This window comes from Dermochelys coriacea, chromosome 12, assembly GCF_009764565.3.
Source record: "Dermochelys coriacea isolate rDerCor1 chromosome 12, rDerCor1.pri.v4, whole genome shotgun sequence".
Lineage (NCBI taxonomy): Eukaryota > Metazoa > Chordata > Testudines > Dermochelyidae > Dermochelys > Dermochelys coriacea.
In genome coordinates, this window is record NC_050079.1 from 1345073 (window position 1) to 1370343 (window position 25271).

The 25271-nt window shown below is 50.4% G+C and overlaps 1 long non-coding RNA gene across 2 annotated transcripts; it reads left to right on the forward strand.

The window, feature by feature from the left end:
- The first annotated feature begins 1924 nt into the window (after positions 1–1924).
- On the forward strand, positions 1925–24400 carry LOC119841296. Of its 2 annotated transcripts, none has more exons than XR_005288490.2 (3): positions 1925–2655; positions 10148–10363; positions 17312–17482. It is a non-coding gene; the product is annotated as an uncharacterized LOC119841296 (long non-coding RNA). The 2 variants fall into 2 exon arrangements; XR_006275265.1 differs by lacking the exon at positions 17312–17482 and adding an exon at positions 24129–24400 and having other exon boundaries at positions 1926–2655.
- Positions 24401–25271: the final 871 nt, after the last annotated feature.

A 25271-nucleotide genomic window follows, 5' to 3' on the forward strand; every position in this document is an offset into this window, starting at 1 on the left:
GTGTCTGTCTGGGATTTCTTCCTGGCTCTGTTACTGACTTTCCATGTGATATTAGGCAAGTAATTTTGCCTCTCCATGCCTCAGTTTCCGTGTAAAAATGTAGATATGACTTCACCTTTGTCAATTGTTTTGAGCTCTCCAGCTGAAAAGTCGAGTCCCTTTCTTTAACCCAAAGAGGCTGATCCCTAGTCCTACAACATAAAAAGAAAGTTTAGGAGAATTGGGTGTTCCAGGCTAGACTCCCAAGCACAGTACAAAGCCTAGTACCACAAGGTGTCAGCAGAGAATCATGTTCAGAGACAGCCCAGGCTGGTGCTCTTGGAAAAGAGGCTTCTGGTAAACAGCTAGTGAGTCTGAAAACTACTGAGCTTGTCACATTTCTACACAGCATTTGTCTCATGCCTGGAGGATCTACCTGGTTGGTGACTGCCTTTTCCCTTGTTGGATTTGCTCTGAGCATCTAGGTGGATGCGATCATAGCTAGGAGTGAACATGGGTGATCACTTTTCTCCAGGAGCTGAATGTAGATGTGTCCCAGTGGTGGTCAGAAGAGGTTTTTTTTCATTCCTGAAAAACTCTGTGGCTGTGACCCTTCTTTCTGTGTGTGGGCATTGCTCACATAGAGCAAATAGAGGAAAGCTCTATTCCTATGCTAGGCTATGGGAATTGCTTCATCATCCTGTTGCTGAATCAATCAGCAGGTGGCACATTCCTGACGGCTCTGTGCTGACAGCTGTTATCTTGTTCTTCCGGTTCTCCTGTCCTTGAGGCTGTTGGGTGGATTCCAGTCTCCCCTCCAGGGGTCCTCTGGTTGTTTCCACTTGACGCCTTCTTCGGCCTATCAACACTGGATTCTTAGGCTGGCACCTCCCTGATCATTCATTTATTATCTACACCAAGCATCCATCACATACATCCTCTATCTCTATTTTAATCACAATTATTAACACAGGGAGATGAATACAACAAAAGGGCGGGGAGTCTGTGTGTGCTGTTTCTGTTGTTACAAAGTATTGCTTTGAGAACTCTGTCTTAGGATGTACTAACACAATTAGCAGCTTGCAAGTTTCACACAGAGAGGGAGAGAAATAGTAAAAACGAGACCAAAAACCAAGAGACCTCTTAATTAGTAATACCCTGGAATTTAAACTATGGGGAATCAAACCCATTTGTGATTTTAATACAGAACTTCTTTAATATGATCCAACACACTCACCTCTCCTGCTCCCAATGATATGGCTTCTGAGAGAGAGAGAGAGAGAGAGAGAGAGAGAGAGAGAGACAGGCACGCTGCAGCGCAAACCGGCAGGGCTTAGAACTCCCCCCTCAGTGGCAGCCAGGAGGCTCTGGACTGGGGTAGAAGAACAGGAAGCTCCATCCTTTTGCCAGCAGCTGATGATGGAGGGAGAGATTCTGGTTTGGTGGATATGGATGTTAGAGGGTCCAGCACTCTGCTAGAAATTCTAGCTCCCGCTGCCTTTCCGGCAGCTATGGGTTTGGGGGTGGGGGGCCTGGGCTTCTCCCTAGCACATAACCCAGCCCTCCTCTCTGCCCACCTCCAGCTAGTATGTGTTGGGTAAACACTTGTAGCCCTGAAAGGAGCAGTTGTTGAATGAGTTTGAGTGTATTTTGCAGTTAGGATGGTTTTCGCTCTAGCTGGAACCATACTATCCCCCTTCTTCTCTGGTGAAGACAGAGGGCAGCAGAGGTAAGGGACTCCCCGGCAGGCTGAGTGCTGGCTGCATCCCAGCTTCCTCGCATTCAGAGCCTCGGACAACCTGGGAAGTGCAAGCCAAACTCCGGGTCTTTGGGGGTGCAGGCTAGTAACCAGACAAATGCAGCCTGACGCGGCCAGCAGCCCTCAGTCCAGCTACTGGCAAGGAAAGAGCCCCTTTCTCACGGCAATAGGGAATTACCCTGGGATATTTGGGGTCTCACCTCCTAGTATCTCTGGAGACTGAAGCCCTCTGCCTACAGAGTCGGGATGGCATGGCCCATAGCAGTGCCAGCCTCCCCAGGATTGCTTTGCCCCCTGCCACCATGCTCCAGTTCTGATGTAGAGTTACTGCCTTTAGTGGACAGATGGAAGTTCAGCTCCTTTGGTCCTAGGCCTCTCTATCTGGGCTGCCCACAAAGTGGCCTGTTGGGTGCTGGTTTGGGTGGTGTGGGTGCAGCACTCAATTCCCATGAGCCACCAGCTGCTAACAGAGGACCATGGTGGCTTATCTAGGCTGGAGTCACACTAGCCACCTAGAGGTGAAAGGCTCCAAATCCATCACCTTTTCCTGCACAAGGAGACCCCTGAGTCTCTTCAGTTTGAAGGCAGTGTCCATCCCCTATTGATCAGCCCAGGTGCTGGCACCCTGCCCCTGCCATTCGGAGTGAGGATATGGCTCCTCTTTATGCGGGAGCTGAGAAGCGATGGTTGCTGCAGCTGCTTTTGTCTTAGTGCATCACATCTGCCTTTTGCCTGCAGAGCGAGGTGCTGCTGAGAGCGCATCTTCAAGCCCATGTCATTCCAGGGCAGTTTGAATGCCATTCCTGTGGCTATGCCTTCCGCCACAAGCATCACTTGCAGCGCCACCAAGCCAGAATGCATGGTGTTCTCTCCAGCAGCATGAAGAAACCAGACAGCCCCGCAGTGGAACAGCTCAGGTGAGATACTGTTTGTCTTGAAAGGACTGAGCCTTGGGTCTGATGGCCCATCAGAGTAATTTTCATGCTACAGAAGCAGCTTCCCTAGAAAGCTAAGCATGCTCCTTCTCCCTTCCCAGGGAAGGCTATGCCATCCTTGCTCACGCAGTAATGTGGAGCTAACCGCATTGCACAGATAGTGAACAGGCAATAGCTTTGATCCCAGGGCATGGGACATCGCAGCACTCCCCTCCCATCTTCATCCAGAACAAAGGCTGCAGCTCAGACCCAGAGCCTTCCCCACTTGGGTTCAGTGCTCTGTGCATGCTGCTTTGTCCTCTATGCTACTTCCCAGCCATTCTCTGGGCTGCCTGCTCCAGGCATCTGCCTTGGCATTAGCCCCTCAATAAACAGCATCGCAGCAGCAGCTGGAATTCCGCCTGCTGCCACAGCGAGATTCTATCTGCAGTGAGACACCTGGTGCCCACCAGGGCTCGGTCACATCTAAAGGACTGTTGAAGCTACTGCTGGTGTCGGAAGCAAACCCTTTGCATTCCATTGATCTTGTAATACCAGGGCTCGTGACTCCTTCAGGGTTAAGTGTGTGTGGAAAAGGGGGAAGAACTCCCGCTTGTGGGGCCCTGGAACATCTTGCAGTCTGGTGGATGATGGTTTAGAAGCCTCCTGCTGCTATTCAGAGGGCAAACTGCTCCTCAGCAGGGCTTCCTTATGAAGACCATCCACTTGGGCTCATCTGGCTGGTGGCTATTGGTGAGCACTCAGCCCCTCTGCTTCACTTAGAGGTGTCCTTTGAGCAGGCCCAGCTACGTTAAGATGCTGTAGATGGAGCTGTGTTTGAGACACTCCCTGCTTCCAAATGGCTCCCTACTAGACTGTGACCCCGGTTGGCAGGCTCGGGGGTCTGGCGCCATGCCTAAGGCCAGGCTCTCCTTGCCCTCTAGTAAAGTTTGCTTCAAACATGTCACCATACATTGACCACCCAGTTCAGGCTTGTCTACAAGGGGTCAAGGCTGGTCTGGTCAAGTTTGTCTGTGTTTTCAAACGTAGTTTTGTCTATGCTGAGCACAGGACCCACCAGCTGGTGGCCATGCGGCAAGTTCTTTTATGCCAGTCCCAGTATGGGTCAGTGACTTGCTGGCTAGGCTTTCCTTGTGCTCAGCTGGAGCACGTCCATCCCTGTGGCGGACCAGCTTGTCAGGGAGTCCTGGAGGCAGGAGATAATTTCCTGCTTAACTCTCACTTGGGTATGTATCAAGGCAGGGCGAGAGACCAGAGGCCTGCTAAGGAAATGCAGAAAGCTTGCTAACAGCAGCTGTGTGGTAGCTGGTGGGAACAACAGTCTGAGAAGGCAGCACTTTGCACCCAGGGAGCCCAGGGCAGGATTGTGCCCTTAGTGGGGTTTACCACTTCTGCCTCGTGGCATCACCAGGGCACTCAGATTATGGCATTAAGGCTCCCAGAAGAGAACTGGCTGTCTCAGCGCCTGCAGATCTGTTCCACTGGCTCCCTGGCCGGGCCACTGTCTAGCTGGCTAGATTGTTGGGCTCAACGGGTAGTGATCAATGGCTCCATGTCTAGTTGGCAGCCAGTATCAAGTGGAGTGCCCCAAGGGTTGGTCCTCAGGACGGTTTTGTTCAGTATCTTCATTAATGATCTGGAGGATGATGTGGATTGCACCCTCAGCAAGTTTGCAGATGACACTAAAGTGGGAGGAGAGGTAGATACGCTGGAGGGTAGGGATAGGATACAGAGGGCCCTAGACAAATTAGAGGATTGGGCCAAAAGAAACCTGATGAGGTTCAACAAGGACAAGTGCGGAGTCCTGCACTTAAGACGGAAGAATCCCATGCACCGCTACAGACTAGGGACCGAATGGCTAAGCAGCAGTTCTGCAGAAAATGACCTAGGGGTTACAGTGGACGAGAAGCTGGATATGAGTCAACAGTGTGTCATTGTTGCCAAGAAGGCCAATGGCATTTTGGGCTGTATAAGTAGGGGCATTGCCAGCAGATCGAGGGACGTGATCGTTCCCCTCTATTCGACATTGGTGAGGCCTCATCTGGAGTACTGTGTCCAGTTTTGGGCCCCACACTACAAGAAAGAGGTGGAAAAATTGGAAAACGTCCAGCGGAGGGCAACAAAAATGATGAGGGGACTGGAACACGTGACTTATGAGGAGAGGCTGAGGGAACTGGGATTGTTTAGTCTGTGGAAGAGAAGAATGAGGGGGGATTTGATAGCAGCCTTTAACTACCTGAGAGGGGGTTCCAAAGAGGATGGATCTAGACTGTTCTCAGTAGTAGCAGATGACAGAACGAGGAGTAATGGTCTCAAGTTGCAGTGGGGGAGATTTAGGTTGGATATTAGGAAAATATTTTTCACTAGGAGGGTGGTGAAGCACTGGAACGGGTTACCTAGGGAGGTGGTGGAATCTCCTTCCTTAGAAGCTTTTAAGGTCAGGCTTGACAAAGCCCTGGCTGGGATGATTTAGTTGGGGATTGGTCCTGCTTTGAGCAGGGGGTTGGACTAGATGACCTCCTGAAGTCCCTTCTAACTCTGCTATTCTATGATTCACTGATGTCTGTATTCAGGCGATCCCCTGGCCTCGTGCTGAGCCACCCAGTCTTGGTGTGACGGGATCAGTGAGGTGCTTCTAACGGCCTCTTTTTGGGCATGCTTGGGATCTCTAGGGAAATGTTCCAGAAATGACAGTGCTGGTTCTTTGGGGCCACTGCTGCCTAGCTAGGCTGAGAGCACTGGGGCTGTATGCCCAGCTAGAAAGGAGAGCCAGCCCAGTTCATCTCCCAGCCATCAAACGCTGCTGTCATCTGTCTGTGTTGTCGTCACCAACATGCTGCTGTAACTGAGGATGGCGGCTCAGATAGCCACAGCTCAGAGAGAGGTCACTGGCTGTGCCCTTCCAATTGTTTTGGAGGCTGCGGTGAAATCCTAGAGGAGCTTGGGGACCAAAAGATATCCCTGCCATGTCTATGGAGAGGGAAGGGGCGCTGACGGAGCCCTTCCACTCAGGCAAAGGCAGGCTCAGCCCGCAGTGTGTGTGTCTGTCTCCGGGCTGTGTGCCGAAAAGTAATTCTGGTATTGCCCCACTTCTCCTGCCCTGCCAGTGTCTTCACCCAGGTTGGCAGTGCTGACTCCGGCTAGCCCCATTGAGCCTGTGGGGGGAGAGGTATTCTATTCCTCCTTGCGCATTCCCAATACAGAGGGTCCACACACCTGGCCCCATGGGGCATGTCCTGGTGTGAGGTCTCATCACTTCACTAGCCCCATCTGTTTTAGCGCTGCGGAGCCAGTGCAGCTGTAGGAGGAACATGGCTCTGATCCAGTCTGGCAGTTCCTAAGGGCCAGACATCTAGTGCAAAGTCCTGTCTCCAAGAGAGGCTGGTGCTTCAGAGGAAGGTGTAAGAACCCGGCAGTAGCAGATGTGGGATAATCTGCCCCTGCATTAGGTCTCATCCTGCTCTCTCTAGGGAGGTTGGATTAAGCCCTGAAGCATGAAGCTTTAACATCCCTTCCCACGTTTGTTAGCATTAAGTATGATCACTCTGACTTGTCTTGTTATCCTTATACATAGCCACTCCCTTTTGGAATCTTGCTAATTTCATGCTCACAATTCGGTTTCATCATCCAACTACATGTGCTTATGTGAAATATTTCCTTTTCTTCATTCTGAATTTTGCCGCATTTTAATTTCATCCACTGTCCCCTGGGCCATGTCTTATGAGACAGGGAGAACAGATGTTCCTGAACTACCTTCTCCAGACTGTTTGTTACCAGCAAAACCGGTAGCCTTATCTGTTACGGTGGTGTGACACTTCCCAGGAGACGACCCATCCCAGGTGCTTATAACTTTGCCAAACTATAATTTGGGCTGGAATTTTCCATGCTGGGTGTCTGCCTCCAGCAGAATACAGGACGAGGACATGGATGGGTTGGAGGGGATGGGACAGAAGGGGTCAAGTTTGGGGCAAATGGGCAGAAATCTGTGCCCACTAGATCGCACTCGCCCAAACAACAGGCCTGTGTCGTCAATTCCGGCAGCTGTCAGCACCTCAGTGATTGGGGCACTTGATGAAGTTTCACCCCCACAATAGATGTGACCAAAATTAAGCCCCAGCTCAGGTGGAGGAGCAGGGCTGAGCCGCACGGCCGTCGTTCAGGCTGTTCTGTAGTGTCTTTGCAAAGATCTGTAACCGGAGCCACTCTGGCATTCTCCGGTTACTGGCCTGCCCTATAACTATCTCACAGGAGCATGCAGCTACATACCCACCTCCTGCATCTTTCATGAACTCTAGTGACTGGAGCCTGAGCCTCGCCTGTGCCATGGAGCCCCTTGTACTCTGGAGAAGAGCAACTAAATTGGATCTGGGCCTAGAGCTCGTGTTGCCTGGTGGATTGATTTGAAATCAAGGCCATTTAAATCACTGATGTTAATCAGCTTTTCCATTTGTACTTCAGTTATTTTCTAAAGAGTGGTGTTTCTCATTGGTTGACATAATCATTAAGTCTGGATTTTACAATTAAATAGAGCTTTGCAGCGGCTTTGATATATTTTTGCTACCTTGAAAGGCTCAGTATAACTGTTCACGTTTATTTAAGCAATGATCTAGATTAATATTTTCACATTCTTATTGTACATCTGTTACCCACACAAAATTCTCTGTTACTCACACACTCAAGGGCACTCACCTTTACCCAGTTCCTAGGGCTCAAGACATAAACCTCTTAATTTAGGTACCTAACTTTACCCCTCTGTGGGCTTCAGGCTCTACTCCTCTGTGGACTCAGAGCAAACACCCTTTCCCTGTGGATTCAGGACTTAATCTTTTGTGGGTTTATGGGGTCTTTTACCAGTGAAAGAGCCTTATACAGTAATATACTACATAACCTCTATTTATTAACAATCACCAAAAATAGACTGCATACTCTAAACATACAGTGCTCAGCACTCCCAATAAGACAGATGAACTTTTCTTGATGGCTAGTCAGGATCAGGTTCTTCTGGGGGACTCTAGTTTCTGCATGGTGTCATTGGAGCAGTGTTGATGTCTGGCAGCTCTGATCTTTGGGGTTGTGTCCTAGAGTTGGTTCCCAAAGAACTTCCTTTTGGACTCCAGTTTATATAGTGACATTTGAGTCCTTTTTAGTTGTACCTTAACCAATCATTATGCTAAAATTTTACTAACCAATCCTAACATAGTGTAACACAATTCTCTAACCAATTCTGTCCCACCACCTTGATTAATTTACATGTAGCAAAATTAATTATGTAACAGACAGAAACAATTAACTAACCAGACAGAGACCATACAGATAAACAATAGGGAAGTGGGGACCATAATGACAAACTAATAAAGAAATGAGGATTTCACAACTACAACTATTGATAAGTGATTTCCTGACAGACAGGATGCTGTCAAACTAAGTTTTCTTTAACCCTCTTAAGATCTGTTTCTTTATCTGGTGATAGTGGGGGCCGTTAGGATAGCGTCTCCTTCTTAACAGCCTGATCTAACATTGCTTTAATGTAATTTAGATGGAATGTGAGGATGTGACTTCCTGCTTCTCAGCTAATGGCTGCTTCTCAGCGGCTCTTTTAATCTGGCTGCAGACGAAGGCTTTAGGCCTTACAATATGGCTGCAGACAAAGGCCTGATCCTTACACATCTTTAGCACATTAGAAAATGGTGAATGAGATATTGTTTATTTACTAGATAATCAGCTGTTTGGTCATAGTTTGTGCCAAGGTGAATTAGGATGGCAACTGGAATTTAATGAAACCCACAAACCAGCATTTATTAATCAAAACAACCTTAAATGTGTTGGGTACATAAAGCTCTCTTATTAAAACTTGGTTCACGTTTACTTCTAAATGATTGATTGAAACTAAGGGATTAACTGAAGTCAGTGAACTAAACTCTTTTCAGTTGTTTGCAGTGTTGTAGCCATGTTGGTCACAGGATATGAGAGAGAGAAGTTAAGTGAGACAGTATCTTTTATTGGTCCAATTTGTGTTGGTGGAAGGTGCATGCTTTCGAGCTACACAGAGCTCAGGGTAGTCCAATAAAAGATGATCCCTCACCTACCTTGGCTCTTGGATTATTTCAGGTCAGCCTGAGATAATTTTCAAATATGCTTAAGTGTGACTGGAGCTTAAATTCCTAGTCTCCTCAACTCTCTTGAAAAGGAGACGGTCTTGTGACTTTCTGACTGTTGTGCCATATTTATAAAACTGGGCCTCAATAGTTCTGTTCTATCTCTCTCCTCCCTCCACCCCTAGTTTGTTCTTTATTCAGAAAAGCAGCCTTTAACTTCCACATTTTTGAGAGAGGCTCGTGGATTCAGCATATTTATTTTTTATGTAAATGTTTTCCGGGGTTGTAATAAGTTTAGGCTTTAACATGTTTTGTCTTAAATTCAGGTTTCATTTGAAACAGGTTTATTTTTAAAAAGAAAAAATCTTATTTAAATAACATACAAAAATCCCTCATAAATCAGAAAATCATCAGTCTATATCCACCTGGCTTGTTGTGCCAAAGGACTGTTCCTAGCGGGCCGTGCGTGGGATGCTGGCCGCCCTGCTGGCCTTCAGTTGGATGCTCTTGCTTTGGCTTGGGGAGTTGGCTCTGAGGAACTTTCTCCCCCAGTGGGAGCTGGAGGAGCTCAGTGTTGTACAGCATGTTCAGCACTCCAGGTGTTCGAGGGAGCTGCCGGGGATGACTGCACTGCTTGTTCCTAATCTCATGCCATAAATGGCTCTGCCTGGAACAGATCCTTGACCCGCAGAGCTGTCTGAGATAGGACAGGAGCAGCAAGTGGTGATGATGCGAGGGGGCTAGGAGGCTGATGGTGAAGGCAGTAACATCCTGCGGGCACCAGGAGACTGGTTCCTATGGGTCTTTGGGGTTCCTATGTTCTTGAGAGGCTGGTCCCAGCTGCTCAGAGTTTTTTCTGTTGGGGTCTATGGGGAAGCGAGACTATTTGCAGTAGCACAGAGAAGAAACTGGGTACAAGGGACCTAGCATGGGCGCCCCTAGATTAGGTGATTGGAATAGAGCTTTCTGGATTGTGGAGCTCAAACGTACAGGCTTACTTCAGTTTTGTCTACATTAGGGCAGTTTGTGGACCCTTTTCTGTACTGGTACAGCTCCACCAGGGGAATTGCTGGGCAACAATGGAAGCTGCAGCCTAGACAGTGCCCAGGATTAAACAAATGCTGGTGAAATTGCCTGAGACCCATTGCAATTTTCCATTCTCCTTCCTCCCCAACAACTAGTCCTCTGTTAAGGTCACTTTTTTTATACCTACCTGTGGGGTTTTGTCACTTGCCCCTTCACTTTGTAATGCCCTCCTCACTTTGGCTAGTTAATATCCCATGCTTCCTAGGCACACTTGCCAGTTGCCCGTGCTCTGAGATTCCTGCAGGGTGCTGTGCAGACAGGCTGTTTCTCATTTGGGCTGTCTCTGTCTGCAGGCGCACACAGCAGGGAGACTCGGGAACAGAGCCCAGCGCACACCCTCTCAGGAGAGCAGGCTGCGAGCCTCCAAAATACAAGATCCTCCTGCAGCGTTAGCTGCAGTGTTGGCTTGAGAGGACAGTTTCCCCTGGCCTGGGCGCGAGGCACCAAGTAACTGTTGCTCACGGGGGCTTGGTGCAGAAGTGGGGTTGACAAATGGAGACTCTTTCCAGGTAAGCTAGCCCATGCTATGCGGGGTCTGTGCTGAAGGGAAGCTGACTCATGGGAATTACTGTTCCGTTAAAAGGCATCTGGGACTGTGGCCAGCAGCATCCAGTAATGCTAATAAACCTTGTTAGTTTCTGTTGGAGGTGATGACTGTTGCATTCCCTCTGAAGGGCATAGAGTGGCCAAGGGGGTTAATACGTGAGCCGCGCACTCTGATCCCAGTGTGTCTTGGACCACGAGTGCAGGTGAGATTTGGGCCCAGTCCAGTCCCTAGCAGACACTCATCCATCTCTCCAAACCACCTTGCCTCCTTGGCCCCTTGGCTTTACAGCAGCAGATTCTAGCCAGTGCAGGGCATTCCCTGTGTGGGGGGGGGGGCAGGAGTGGGATGTGTCCTTCTGGGTGCTTTGCTGAGGGGCACAAGGACAGGGAGTTTCCAGACAGTGTTAATGCATTTGTGGTACATGTCAATACCCTGAGCTCTTCTGTGCAGACTGGGTACCAGCATAAGCCTCATGAGGCCAGGGTCAAGTTACCACCTTAGAAACTAGCCTCTCCTGGGAGGGGAGCCTAGAGTTCAGCCTTGCCTCTGCCCAGAATGAAAGCTTTCCGGCTGTGTCAGGTACAGAGTACATACTAGCCAGAGTCCGACCCAAGGCCCAGGTAGCCCAGTGGCCAATACCAGCTGCTTCAGAGGGAGGTGCAAGAACCCCACAGAAGCAATTCCAGGATGACCCGCCCCCCAATGGCCAAAGTGTGACTCGTGCCCTGTAGCATGGCGCTTTAGAGCCCTTGTGTAATCCTTTGGGTTTTTTCAGTCCTTCTCCCTGGACCTGGATATGTCCCGGAATCAAGTGGGAATCCGCTGTAATATTTTTATGATGCCGGTGTGTGCTTCAGTTTCCCATGGTTGCCTAGTGGAGGGAAAGGTATTGAGTCTGCTCTTGGGGCAGCGCAGGATATGAGGGGTGGGTGTCCCCTTGCTGTCTGGGATGCAGCCAATAAGACCAGTAAGGAACTGTCAGAAACCTGCTGTATTGATGCAGATTCCTGAAGAGACAATAGAAAGCCCCAAAGCCCAACCATTGACACCTTGGAAACAAGGACTGAGGGGAAGGAGGTTCTTCTCCCTTCTCCCCCCCTCTTCTTCCCCCCTCAGCAGGGAGGTTGAGTAGAGACCAGTTCAAGAATGAAGGACTTCTGGAGGAAGCTTTCAGAGTAGCAGCCGTGTTAGTCTGTATTTGCAAAAAAAAAAAAAAAGGAGGACTTGTGGCACATTGGAGACTAACAAATTTATTTGAGCATAAGCTTTCGTGAGCTACAGCTCACTTCATCGGATGCTGAAGGAAGCTGGCTCTCTGTCCTGGGACTCCCTCCAGGTCAGAGAGACAGAACTGAAGTTGCAATCCCACTGCAGCTTGGCTGGTGTGTTGTGCTGGCTTGGCCCCAGTGGACTGTGCTTTAATCCTCACTTCTCTGTGCTAGCCAAAGGCCTTCCTGGGCTGTGTCCCAGCTGACTAATAAACCCTGCTGTGTGTGGAACAGGCTATTTGGGGTCATTGCAAACACTTTCCGGGCTGAAGAGCAAATGCATCTCTGTCCAGGGCCTGACTCGCAGGGCAGAGTTCGGGGTGTGAAGCAGGAGGGCTGGAGCCCAGAGGCTCAGGCTAGGAGGCAGAGGAAGAGGGGCTCCTGTGTGGTGTGGCACACTGCAGGGGACCCTGGGGGATAGCAGTGATTGAGGGGATCCAGGGCAGCTCCCCATCACTGCTCAGCCCCTTTGAATCCTGCTGTGCTCTTTGATTGGGCTCCTGTTCTGTGCAGCTGGGTCTGCAGCAGCTTTCAATGTACCGAGCGCCCCCACCCCCAAAGAGCGATGTGGCAGTGACCCTTCTACCTGGCCAAGGAACAGCATGGCCAGCATCCAGCTGGAGCCCTGGCCAGAGCCAGTCTTCCCCCGCTTGGGTTGGAGTCCTTTGGAGCTTCAGGGGACATCCAGCACTGTGATCTCCTATATAGCACCATTCTAGGGACCCGCCAGCAGCCCAGGATAGCTATACTTGTCTGGGTGGATCCCAGACCTGCCTTATCCTGGGGAGTGGTCCCAGAAACCCACAAAGGAAGGTGGCAGGGAGTTGGGGGGTGTAGGAATTCCCTTCCTGACCCTACATCTGGCAGTCATCTCAGCCCCAAGCACATGAATCTCCAGGGTGCTGTGTCCACTTCCCTTTGGCCCCTGATCCTTTGTGCCTTGTCCTTTTCTCCTGCCATCTCATAGCGTGGCTTGTGCTGGCACCTCCTTCTGCCTGTGGGGGGCAGCGGGAGCTGTGCCACATGTGGGAGGTCAGTGTTTGATTAACAGCTGTGGCAAGCACCCTGGCACCTGTTCAAATAGCTGCAGTGTCCTGTGCTCTGCCAGAGCTTGGCTTAGATAGCAGCTCTTCTCTGTGAGGTCAGGGCCCCAATGCCAGAGGCGGACAGCTGGTGGGGGAGAGGGACACTGGGTTGGTACCACCGCGCTCTCACTGTGACCGTGTTATTTACAAGACTCTTCTTGCAGCCTGTTGGCCTTCCCACTCCTGCCCCCCCGTGTTGGCTGGGTACCAGGGAATTCCCCACCCAGCCTCCTCAGTCGCTTGTTCACATATAACTGCCAGCTGTTCCTACGTCACTCCGCCTGTGGCCCGGCTCTGCCCCATCGGGCTAATGATCGCAAAGCTCTCTATGACCTTCATGAATTTGCCTTTGCACCCCACTCACAAGTCTTTCAATTTTGTTCCATATTTACATGTGGGGAAACTGAGGCATGGTATGAGTAAGGCTGAGATTTTTCAAAGGAGCCCAAGCGAGTAGGGCACCTAATTCCCTTAGGCTTTTTTTGAAAATCTTTGCCTGGGTGGCTTGCCCAAGATTGCAGGACAGCATATGGGGAGCACTGGCAGAGCTGTGGGAGAGGCAGAAACTAGCCCCTCTCCCTGCACTAGGTCAGTGTAATTAGGCCACTGGTTAGGCAGGGTCACCAGCTAACCAACGTTCAGCGCTCCTCCGCCTCCTGCCTGTCCCATCCATGCAATTTAGCTGCTGCCCCTGCCCTCCACCAGGCAAATGTCCGCTCCGCGCTAAGCACAGGCCAGGCCCACAGCATAGCAGTGTTCCATTTATTTGCCAGGGATAATCGGTGGGAGGGAGCAGTAGCATCAGTTTGTCCTTTGAGCCCCAGGTCCGGAGCCCTGCATTCCTTCTGCACTGGCCACCCTTGGACTCTCGGAGAAGGGACCCTGCCTCATGGCAGGAATTCGAGGCCTCGTTTTATAAATCACTAATGAGCCCAGCCCTTGAGTGGAGCAACCACAGGCAGGGCAGGGAGGTGGGTCAGCACAGGGAGGCTGAGATGGCTCCCGGGGGGAGGACTCCTGCTGACCCAGGGCTAGAGTCCAGCCACGCTGGGGGAATCATGCTCTGGTGACAAAGCTACTGGCATGGGGCTCCCAGGCTCCAGGTGATGGGAGTGACCCAGCAATGTCTGCTCAGCACCAGGCAGTGATGCCAAATCAAGGACATTCCCCGGGCTGGGGGATGATCCCAGTTTGGGGATCATGGGGAAATTCCATTTTCAGAGGGATGTCCCTGTGCCTTGGTCCCGCCCCCATAGCCAACACAGCAGAGGGGGCGGGGGATGCCTGTGGGGATCCCATTCTGCTGGAGAGCGGCCAGGGAGCAAGGTGACTGGCCCAAGGAAGGACACACCCTTTGGCTGGGCCAGCTGGAGAGCCCCATGTGCATAGCTAAGTGGGGCCCTTGCTGGGCATGTACAACTCTGCTGCTGCCAGGCTCCCGAGAGGGACACAGCTACGCCAACCCCTGTGTCTGGGGGGCTGGGTCATCTCCATCTGGAACTGACCCAGCCCCTGGGGAGGGTCATTGCAGCCAGCTACAGGACGGATCTCCCCCCAGTCCCTGATCTGGATTGGCAACACTGCAAGGCTGCAGCCCCAGAAATGGGGCTATGGGGGTGCCAGGAGTTCTGTGGGGCAGGGGTTCCTCGCCTCCAGGCCAGTGCAGAGATGCTCCGGCTGTCCGGTCAACTGGCTCCTTCCCCTCAGCTAACGCAGGGTGGGCTGCAGCTGTGCCATCTCTGGAAGCAGTGCAGGCAAGGATTAGCCCAGCCCTGGGACTGCTGGGACCCCATGGAGACACTGGCAGAGCGGCTTCTGCTGGGAGGGAGAGAAGACAGCAGGGTCAGACATGCACCATGCTCTCTGAGGCAGACCTCTGTGCTGCCAGCCTGCTGCTACTGGGCCTGTCCCCTAGCTCCTGGCCCCGATAATGTGAGGAGCCCGAGGTTTGCCTGCAGTCACCCAGCCCCTCCATGCTTGCCCCCCGTGGTCTCTCTCCTGCACTCTCACAATCCCCTTTTCCCACCTGCTGGGCTAGAAGAGGTGCCCAAAAACGCACAGGCAGGGTGGGGAGGGCACACAACGCCCTCAGGATCCTGCCAGGCGGGGCTGGCTCCAGGGCAAAGTCAGTGTCTGGTGCAGCTGGGAGAGCCCCGCTCTTGTGAGCACCCATCTGTTCTGCTGCAGGCCCCTGCCTGGGTGGGGTTTGGCTCCAGTCAGGGAAAGCCTGCTCACAGCTGTCCCAGTGTCAACCCTCCAGAGTCCGTGGGTCAGAGCAGAATCCAGCCCGACTGCACAGTCGATGGCACCCCACGCTGTGCCCCAGAGGTCTTTGCACCACATCACTCCCTGCTGTTCTGGCTGGGCTGGTGCAGAGCGGGGCCTGTTAATTGGTCCCTTCGCCTGCCATGCAGGGGTGGGGAACTTGCTGCTGCCAGGACCCACAGCGTCCCACAACCACCCTTCCTGCTCACCTTGGAGTGTGGGGGAGCTGGGCCTCATTAGTGTCCCGTAGTCTCAGCTGCCTCAAGACCCGGATAAGCTGGCTGATCTGGCGCAGGGTCATCTCCGGGGCCGGGCACGCCAGCCGCTGGCGCTGGCTGATTAAACACGGGGGGTTGGCAAAGAGGGAGAAGTAGTTGTTCCTTCCCAGCAGCTGCACTGCTTGCTTGTTCCCAGAACAGGAGACATACTGCAGACAAGAGAAGGAAAGAGCTGGGATCACCGCCAGGCTCCTAATGGGTATGCTACCTGGGTCCATGCCAGCCTGCTTCCAGCTATGCTACCTGGGTCCATGCCAGCCTGCTGCCAGCTATTCCACCTGTGGTCACTGGGCAAGCAGCAGCACTGTGCCATGGTGTAGCGTGGCCAGGCCAAGACACTCCCAGCTCCATCCCCCCAGCGCTCTGTGGAGGATCCCCTGAACACTGGGATCAGGCTCCTGGGGTTGTATTTCCCTCTGGGGACCTCAGGGTATGTCCCTGCTCTGAGCTTTGGTTCTCCCAGCTGTGAAGTGGGGATGATGCTAGCGGTGGGAGGTTGATTTAGCTCATGGGTGTCTGGGCTGTGGTTTGCCATCCTGTGGTGCAAGGCACAGGGGGGAGGGAACATGCCACTGTTTGGGAAATCGCCCATTGCAGCAGCCAGACTCCCCAGTTTGCAAGGGGGGTCGTGGGCCACAGTGAATGCTCCTTCGGAGGCCAAGCTTGCGCCAGTGCAGGTGGAGCTGAGCTAGTGGCAGGAGATGGCCAGTGGGAGCGCCAGGTGGGATACAGGCCAGCATTCGTACCTTGGGTTACACCTAGGCCGATTGGCCGGGGCATGGCTTGCCAGGCGAGGAGCTGTATGAACAGCCCCTTCTGGCTGCTGGAACATTGGTTCAGGCTTAAGAAAGTTGAATGAAAAGCACTAACACCAAGCAGCCCAATGCCTGCATCCTGGACCATTACCAGCCCCAAGTGAATTGTTCCCAGGGGTCTCCTGCTTGGGATGGCTGGCCTTGCCGTTGGTACCTGGGGCTACCATTCACTCTCCACCCCCTGGTCAGGTTTGCTGCGCATGGCTCTGTAGTGCAACCCACAGCCTTTGCGATGCCCTGCATCGGAGGAGGGGTAAAAGTTTTGTTCTTTTGGTTTTTTGTGGGGGGGAGTTACATAACGAGGGAGAAGAAGCATCTTGTGTAGGGAGAAAGGCACAACATGAGTCAAAGCAGGAGACTGGGAAGAAGTAGCAACATTCTTCAGAGCACAGCCTCAAGTGTTGATTTCAGCACCTGGGACTAGGCGGAAAAACCCTGCTGTGGCTGCAGGTTGTAAAAAAGACCCTTGTTAGGAATATTTTCAAGAAATCCCAGTTAGTCTAAGTCAAAAAGGAACACGTGGCCAATGCAAACAGGGCATCCAAGAGCTCCAAAGCCTGGTGGCCAGAACGAAACAACATTCTGAACAATGCTCCTCTGAAAGCAATGACTTTGCAGATGGTGGTGTGGGCATGTCTGAATAATCTGGCTCATCTGGTTAGTAATCTTATTTTGGCACTATTCTTACGGAAGGCCCACCATGGCTTTCCATGCAAGTAAATGATCACTTTGCTGATTGGCATCAGTTTGTGGTTTGGGAGGGTTGCTCATGAATTTTGAACTGTTTATGTTCAAAATATAATTGACAGGCTAGTTTGCTGTGGGAGTATTTATCCATTATATTTTTACTCTTCTTGCTGGACTTCTGACATGAATTTTTATTGCTCAATATAATCAAATCTCCTACGTGTAGATTTCCAGTTTAAAAGTAAAGTTTTGTTAGGTATTTATGAATTTGAATATTTAAAAAAATGTCAAGCTGTTTAGTATATGCTAGCAACAAGGTTTTAAATAGTTGTGGATAACCCTTATGATGTATTAATTATTTTCCTCTAAAACGGGGTTTAGAATAAATTATATAATTTAAACAATGGCACAATAGAAGGAATCTTTCATCAGTCTTATAATCTCATTATTTTCAAGCAGCGCACTGAGTAATACTCAGTGAGAGAGTGACGTTTTTTACTTATTTGTTTCAGGGTTCAGCTTAGACATAAGCATCCATGAACATCCATCATCTGCAATTCCTACAACTTCAGAGTGATCGGCTTGTCCCACCAGCAGTGCTGCAACTAAACATACGTCAGACAGTAAATTACCTGGATAATAAAAAGACTTTCTTCATCATCCAGTAAAACCAGGGATGAGTTCATAATATGGACCAGCCAATTTCAGCTAGACTCTCAGACGAAAAGTTTGCTTGGTTCATTTAAACAACTAATTCTCCCTTTCATCTTGTTCAGAGCAAACATTTCATGGACATGGTTCTTATTATAACCAGACTACATTCCACTCAGCAAAGCAGACATTTCTGGGAGGTTGCTGGTACAATGTATGAGAAGGAAATTAAACTATGTGCAAAAAATATTGCCAGGAAATTCATTAATTTGAGTTTTGATGGGTGGAGCAATGTACACAGTGATCCAGTAATATGTGCTGGTGTGACAACAGAAGATGGGGTTGTATCTGACAAAAACAATTGATACATCAGGAAATGCCCAGATAGCAGAATACTTAAAAGAAGTAACAGTAAAAACTATAATAGGGTGTGAACAAAAAATCAAGTGTCAGGTGTGTAACTTTGTCACAGTGCTGCAAAAGAAACAAAGATGAGAAGAAATCTAGAAGAAGATAATGAAGGGCATCTGAAATGTATAACATATGGGTGCTGGGTTCATTTGACATATGTTTTAGTCCAAGACTTAAGTACAATTGCAAGAATAAAGGAAAATATTGTTGAAATTGCAAAATCCATCTAACAACACTTTGCTTCAGCTTCCCTGAAGAGAGCTGGAGGATCCAGCTGGAGGATTTTCTGGACCAAACTCAGGATAGCCTTCTAGGGGCACAAAGCTCTAAAGATATAGAGCAGGTTGCACAGAGGAGCCAAGAGGCCAGTGAAGAAGCTTGGCAACATGTGACCTCCAGAAGAGGTAAGCGGAATGTCCGGGTTCCAGTAACACAGACACAGGTAACTAACCGCTTTCATGTTCTCTCCACAGGTACCAATGCGGAGAGTGGACCAGATGATATGTCTGGGGGGAGAAAGCGGAAGGAGACTCCGCTGGTTGGGAGGCATGAGATGCGATGTCCTGAGGTTGGGGGTTCCACGACCACCACTCCCAAGAGGAGAAGGCGGGTGGTGGTGGTCGGGGACTCTCTCCTCCGGGGGACTGAGTCATCTATCTGCCGCCCTGACCGGGAAAACCGAGAAGTCTGCTGCTTGCCAGGGGCTAAGATTCGTGATGTGACGGAGAGACTGCCGAGACTCATCAAGCCCTCGGATCGCTACCCCTTCCTGCTTCTCCACGTGGGCACCAATGATACTGCCAAGAATGACCTTGAGCGGATCACTGCGGACTATGTGGCTCTGGGAAGAAGGATAAAGGAGTTGGAGGCGCAAGTGGTGTTCTCGTCCATCCTCCCCGTGGAAGGAAAAGGCCTGGGTAGGGACCGTCGAATCGTGGAGGTCAACGAATGGCTACGCAGGTGGTGTCGGAGAGAAGGCTTTGGATTCTTTGACCATGGGATGGTGTTCCATGAAGGAGGAGTGCTGGGCAGAGACGGGCTCCATCTTACGAAGAGAGGGAAGAACATCTTTGCCAGCAGGCTGGCTAACCTAGTGAGGAGGGCTTTAAACTAGGTTCACCGGGGGAAGGAGACCAAAGCCCTGAGGTAAGTGGGAAAGCGGGATACCGGGAGGAAGCACAGGCAGGAAGGTCTGTGAGGGGAGGGCTCCTGCCTCATACTGGGAATGAGGGGCGATCAACAGGTTATCTCAAGTGCTTATATACAAATGCACAAAGCCTTGGAAACAAGCAGGGAGAACTGGAGGTCCTGGTGATGTCAAGGAATTATGACGTGATTGGAATAACAGAGACTTGGTGGGATAACTCACATGACTGGAGTACAGTCATGGATGGTTATAAACTGTTCAGGAAGGACAGGCAGGGCAGAAAAGGTGGGGGAGTAGCACTGTATGTAAGGGAGCAGTATGACTGCTCAGAGCTCCGGTACGAAACTGTGGAAAAACCTGAGTGTCTCTGGATTAAGTTTAGAAGTGTGTGCAACAAGAGTGATGTCATGGTGGGAGTCTGCTATAGACCACCGGACCAGGGGGATGAGGTGGATGAGGCTTTCTTCCGGCAACTCACGGAAGCTACTAGATCGCATGCCCTGATTCTCATGGGTGACTTTAATTTTCCTGATATCTGCTGGGAGAGCAATACAGCGGTGCATAGACAATCCAGGAAGTTTTTGGAAAGCGTAGGGGACAATTTCCTGGTGCAAGTGCTAGGGGAGCCAACTAGGGGGAGCGCTTTTCTTGACCTGCTGCTCACAAACCGGGTAGAATTAGTGGGGGAAGCAAAAGTGGATGGGAATCTGGGAGGCAGTGACCATGAGTTGGTTGAGTTCAGGATCCTGACGCAGGGAAGAAAGGTAAGCAGCAGGATACGGACCCTGGACTTCAGGAAAGCAGACTTTGACTCCCTCAGGGAACAGATGGCCAGGATCCCCTGGGGGACTAACATGAAAGGGAAGGGAGTCCAGGAGAGCTGGCTGTATTTCAAGGAATCCCTGTTGAGGTTACAGGGACAAACCATCCCGATGAGTCGAAAGAATAGTAAATATGGCAGGCGACCAGCTTGGCTTAATGGTGAAATCCTAGCGGATCTTAAACATAAAAAAGAAGCTTACAAGAAGTGGAAGGTTGGACATATGACCAGGGAAGAGTATAAAAATATTGCTCGGGCATGTAGGAAAGATATCAGGAGGGCCAAATCGCACCTGGAGCTGCAGCTAGCAAGAGATGTCAAGAGTAACAAGAAGGGTTTCTTCAGGTATGTTGGCAACAAGAAGAAAGCCAAGGAAAGTGTGGGCCCCTTACTGAATGAGGGAGGCAAGCTAGTGACAGAGGATGTGGAAAAAGCTAATGTACTCAATGCTTTTTTTGCCTCTGTTTTCACTAACAAGGTCAGCTCCCAGACTGCTGTGCTGGGCAACACAAAACGGGGAAGAGATGGCCAGCCCTCTGTAGAGATAGAGGTGGTTAGGGACTATTTAGAAAAGCTGGACGTGCACAAGTCCATGGGGCCGGACGAATTGCATCCGAGAGTGCTGAAGGAATTGGCGGCTGTGATTGCAGAGCCCTTGGCCATTATCTTTGAAAACTCGTGGCGAACGGGGGAAGTCCCGGATGACTGGAAAAAGGCTAATGTAGTGCCCATCTTTAAAAAAGGGAAGAAGGAGGATCCTGGGAACTACAGGCCGGTCAGCCTCACCTCAGTCCCTGGAAAAATCATGGAGCAGGTCCTCAAAGAATCAATCCTGAAGCACTTAGAGGAGAGGAAAGTGATCAGGAACAGTCAGCATGGATTCACCAAGGGAAGGTCATGCCTGACTAATCTAATCGCCTTTTATGATGAGATTACTGGTTCTGTGGATGAAGGGAAAGCAGTGGATGTATTGTTTCTTGACTTTAGCAAAGCTTTTGACACGGTCTCCCACAGCATTCTTGTCAGCAAGTTAAGGAAGTATGGGCTGGATGAATGCACTATAAGGTGGGTAGAAAGCTGGCTAGATTGTCGGGCTCAACGGGTAGTGATCAATGGCTCCATGTCTAGTTGGCAGCCGGTGTCAAGTGGAGTGCCCCAGGGGTCGGTCCTGGGGCCCGTTTTGTTCAATATCTTCATAAATGATCTGGAGGATGGTGTGGATTGCACTCTCAGCAAATTTGCGGATGATACTAAACTGGGAGGAGTGGTAGATACGCTGGAGGGGAGGGATAGGATACAGAAGGACCTAGACAAATTGGAGGATTGGGCCAAAAGAAATCTAATGAGGTTCAATAAGGATAAATGCAGGGTCCTGCACTTAGGATGGAAGAATCCAATGCACCGCTACAGACTAGGGACCGAATGGCTCGGCAGCAGTTCTGCGGAAAAGGACCTAGGGGTGACAGTGGACGAGAAGCTGGATATGAGTCAGCAGTGTGCCCTTGTTGCCAAGAAGGCCAATGGCATTTTGGGTTGTATAAGTAGGGGCATAGCGAGCAGATCGAGGGACGTGATCGTTCCCCTCTATTCGACACTGGTGAGGCCTCATCTGGAGTACTGTGTCCAGTTTTGGGCCCCACACTACAGGAAGGATGTGGATAAATTGGAAAGAGTACAGCGAAGGGCAACAAAAATGATTAGGGGTCTAGAGCACATGACTTATGAGGAGAGGCTGAGGGAACTGGGATTGTTTAGTCTGCAGAAGAGAAGAATGAGGGGGGATTTGATAGCTGCTTTCAACTACCTGAAAGGGGGTTTCAAGGAGGATGGCTCTAGACTGTTCTCAATGGTAGCAGATGACAGAACGAGGAGTAATGGTCTCAAGTTGCAATGGGGGAGGTTTAGATTGGATATTAGGAAAAACTTTTTCACTAAGAGGGTGGTGAAACACTGGAATGCGTTACCTAGGGAGGTGGTAGAATCTCCTTCCTTAGAGGTTTTTAAGGTCAGGCTTGACAAAGCCCTGGCTGGGATGATTTAACTGGGACTTGGTCCTGCTTTGAGCAGGGGGTTGGACTAGATGACCTTCTGGGGTCCCTTCCAACCCTGATATTCTATGATTCTATGATTCTATGATCCAAACCAATTCTCCCCCAAGATGAACAATGGAATCCAGCGGTTGTCTATTCTGAACTGTTTATTATGAATTGGCCTATGCTGATGACAATTTGTGAAGAAAATTGTGACAAAACAGACTACTCTGAAACCAGCCAAAATAGACAACATTGGACTAAAGAGAAATGTAGACGACATGCTAAATATCCTGAGCCCTAGTTCCATAGCCTCGGACAAACTGCAGACAGATCGCTGCTGCATGGCTTATGCCCTTGAAATTTGGAAGGTGCTTCAAGAGAAGTTGAAGAAAGAAAGACCCACCAACAAAGTCAAATTGCAGGCAGTAAAGAGGCAGCTGGATCAAGCACTTGCTCCACCTCATTTTCTTGCCCATAGCTCTAGTCTACACTACGAGTTTAGGTCAGATTTAGCAGCCTTAGATCGGTTTAGCCCTGCACCCGGTCCACACTAAGAAGCCATTTTTTCCAACTTTAAGGGCTCTTAAAACCAGTTTCTGTACTCCTCCCCGACGAGTGGATTAGTGCTGAAATCGACCTTGCTGAGTCCAATTTGGGATAGTGTGGACGCAATTTGGCGGTATTGGCCTCCGGGAGCTATCCTAGAGTGCTCCAGTGTGACTGCTCTGGACAGCACTCTCAACTCAGATGCACTGGCCAGGTAGACAGAAAAAGCCCCGCAAACTTTTGAATTTCATTTCCTGTTTGGCCAGCGTGGCAAGCTGATCAGCACAGGTGACCATGCAGTCCCAGAATCGCAAAAGAGCTCCAGCATGGACCGAATGGGAGGTACTGGATCTGATTGCTGTATGGGGAGACGAATCTGTGGTATCAGAACTCCGTTCCAAAAGACAAAATGCCAAAATATTTGAAAAAATCTCCAAGGACATGAAGGACAGAGGCTATAACAGGGACCTGCAGCAGTGCCACGTGAAACTTAAGGAGCTCAGGCAAGCCTACCAAAGAACCAGAGAGGCAAACAGCCGCTCCAGGTCAGAGCCCCAGACATGCCGCTTCTATGATAAGCTGCATGCCATTCTAGGGGGTGCCCCTACAACTACCCCAGCCCTGTTCGTGGACTCCTGCAAGGGAGTCTCACTCAACAGGGATGCAGATTTTGGGGACGAGGAGGAGATTGAAGCCCAGCAACAAGCGGGACAGGTACTGACAGGAACTGTTTTTCACCCTGGATCTAGTACCCTCCCAACCCACCGAAGGCGGGCTCCCGGACCTAGAAGGCGGAGAAGCGACCTCAGGTGAGTGTACCTTTGTAAATATAATACACGGTTTAAAAGCAAGCATATTTAATGATTAATGTGCCCTGAAGACTTGGGATGCATTCATGGCCAGTACAGCTACTGGAAAAGTCTGTTAACGTGTCTGGGGATGGAGCAGAAATCCTACAGGGACATCTCAATGAAGCTCTCCTGGATGTACTCCCAAAGCCTTTGCAAAAGGTTTCTGGGGAGGGCAGCCTTATTCCATCCTCCATAGTAGGACACTTTACCATGCCAGGCCAGTAGCACGTAGTCTGGAATCATTGCATAAGAAAGCATGGCAGCGTATGGTCCTGGTGTTTGCTGGTATTCAAGCAACATCTGTTCTTTATCTCTCTGTGTTATCCTCAGGAGAGTGATATCATTCATGGTCACCTGGTTGAAATAGGGGAATTTTATTAAGGGGACATTCAGAGGTGGCTGTTCCTGCTGGGCTGTTTGCCTGTGGCTGAACAGAAATCATCCCCGCTGTTAGCCACGACGGTGGGGGGAGGGGTGAAGCAATCATCCCAGAGAATTGGGTGTGTGTGGGGGGGAGGTGATTAGTTGGGTTTGTGCTGCACATTAACCCGAAAACAGCAGCCCCTCCTTTTAAAGGACCAACCCAACGGGTGCTTGAAATGAGGGTTTGAAACCATTTCCACATGTTATGAAGGTTAAAGACTGTGGCTTACCATGGCTGCCTGCAAGCCGAATTCTGTTGCCCGCCGGCCCTGTGTGTGTGATCTCTCACACCATACTGGCAGGCCCTCTATATAAGAGGCAAAATGCAACCTTGTCAAGAAAGCACACGTGCTATGTAATGTTAACAGCTTGGTTCACCATGAAAGACCCATTGTTCTCTAAAATGTCTCTTTTTAAAGACTAATCTCCCTTTTTTCCCTCCTGCAGCTGCAAATGTTTCATCGTTCCACGTATCATCTCCATCCCAGAGGCTATCAAAGATTAGAAGCTGAAAAAATGCACTAGCGATGAAATGTTCTCTGAACTCATGCAGTCCTCCCACGCTGAAAGATCCCAGCACAGTGCATGGAGGGAGACAATGTTAGAGTCCAGGAAAGCACAAAATGAATGTGAGGACAGGAGGGATGAGTGAGAGGAGAGGAAGGACGAGTGAGAGGAGAGGTGGCGTCAGCGTGATGAGAGGAGGCAGGATGCAATGCTGAGGCTACTGGAGGATCAAACTGATATGCTCCTGTGTCTGGTGGAGCTGCAGGAAATGCAGCAGGAGCACAGACCGCTGCTGCAGCCTCGGTGTAACCAACCGCCCTCCTCCCCAAGTTCCATAGCCTCCTCACCCAGATGCCCAAGAACGTGGTGGGGAAGCCTCCAGGCACCCAACCACTCCACCCCAGAGGACTGTCCAAGCAACAGAAAGCTGGCATTCAACAAGTTTTGAAGTGCAGTGTGCCCTTGTCCTTCCAACCTCCCCTCCTCCACTACCCCACCTGGTGCTTCCCTCCTCCCCCACCCCTCCCGGGCTACCTTGGCAGTTATCCTCCCATTTGTGTGACGAATTAATAAAGAATGCATGAATTTGAAACAACAATGACTTTATTGCCTCTGCAAGCGGTGATCAAAGAGGGGAGGGGAGGGTGGTTGGCTTGCAGGATAATAGAGTGAACCAAGGGGGTGCGTTTTCATCAAGGAGAAACAAACAGAACTTTCACACCATAGCCTGGCCAGTCATAAAACTATTTTTCAAAGCTTCTCTGATGCGCAGCATGCCCTGCTGTGCTCTTCTAACTGCCCTGGTGTCTGGCTGCGCATAATCAGCAGCCAGATGATTTGCCTCAACCTCCCACCCCACCATAAATGTCTCCCCCTTGCTCTCACAGATATTGTGGAGCACACAGCAAGCAGCAATAACAATGGGAATATTGGTTTCGCTGAGGTCTAACCGAGTCAGTAAACTGCGCCAGCGTGCTTTTAAATGTCCAAATGCACCTTCTACCACCATTCTGCACTTGCTCAGCCTATAGTTGAACTGCTCCTTGGTACTGTCCAGGGTGCCTGTGTCTGGCTTCATGAGCC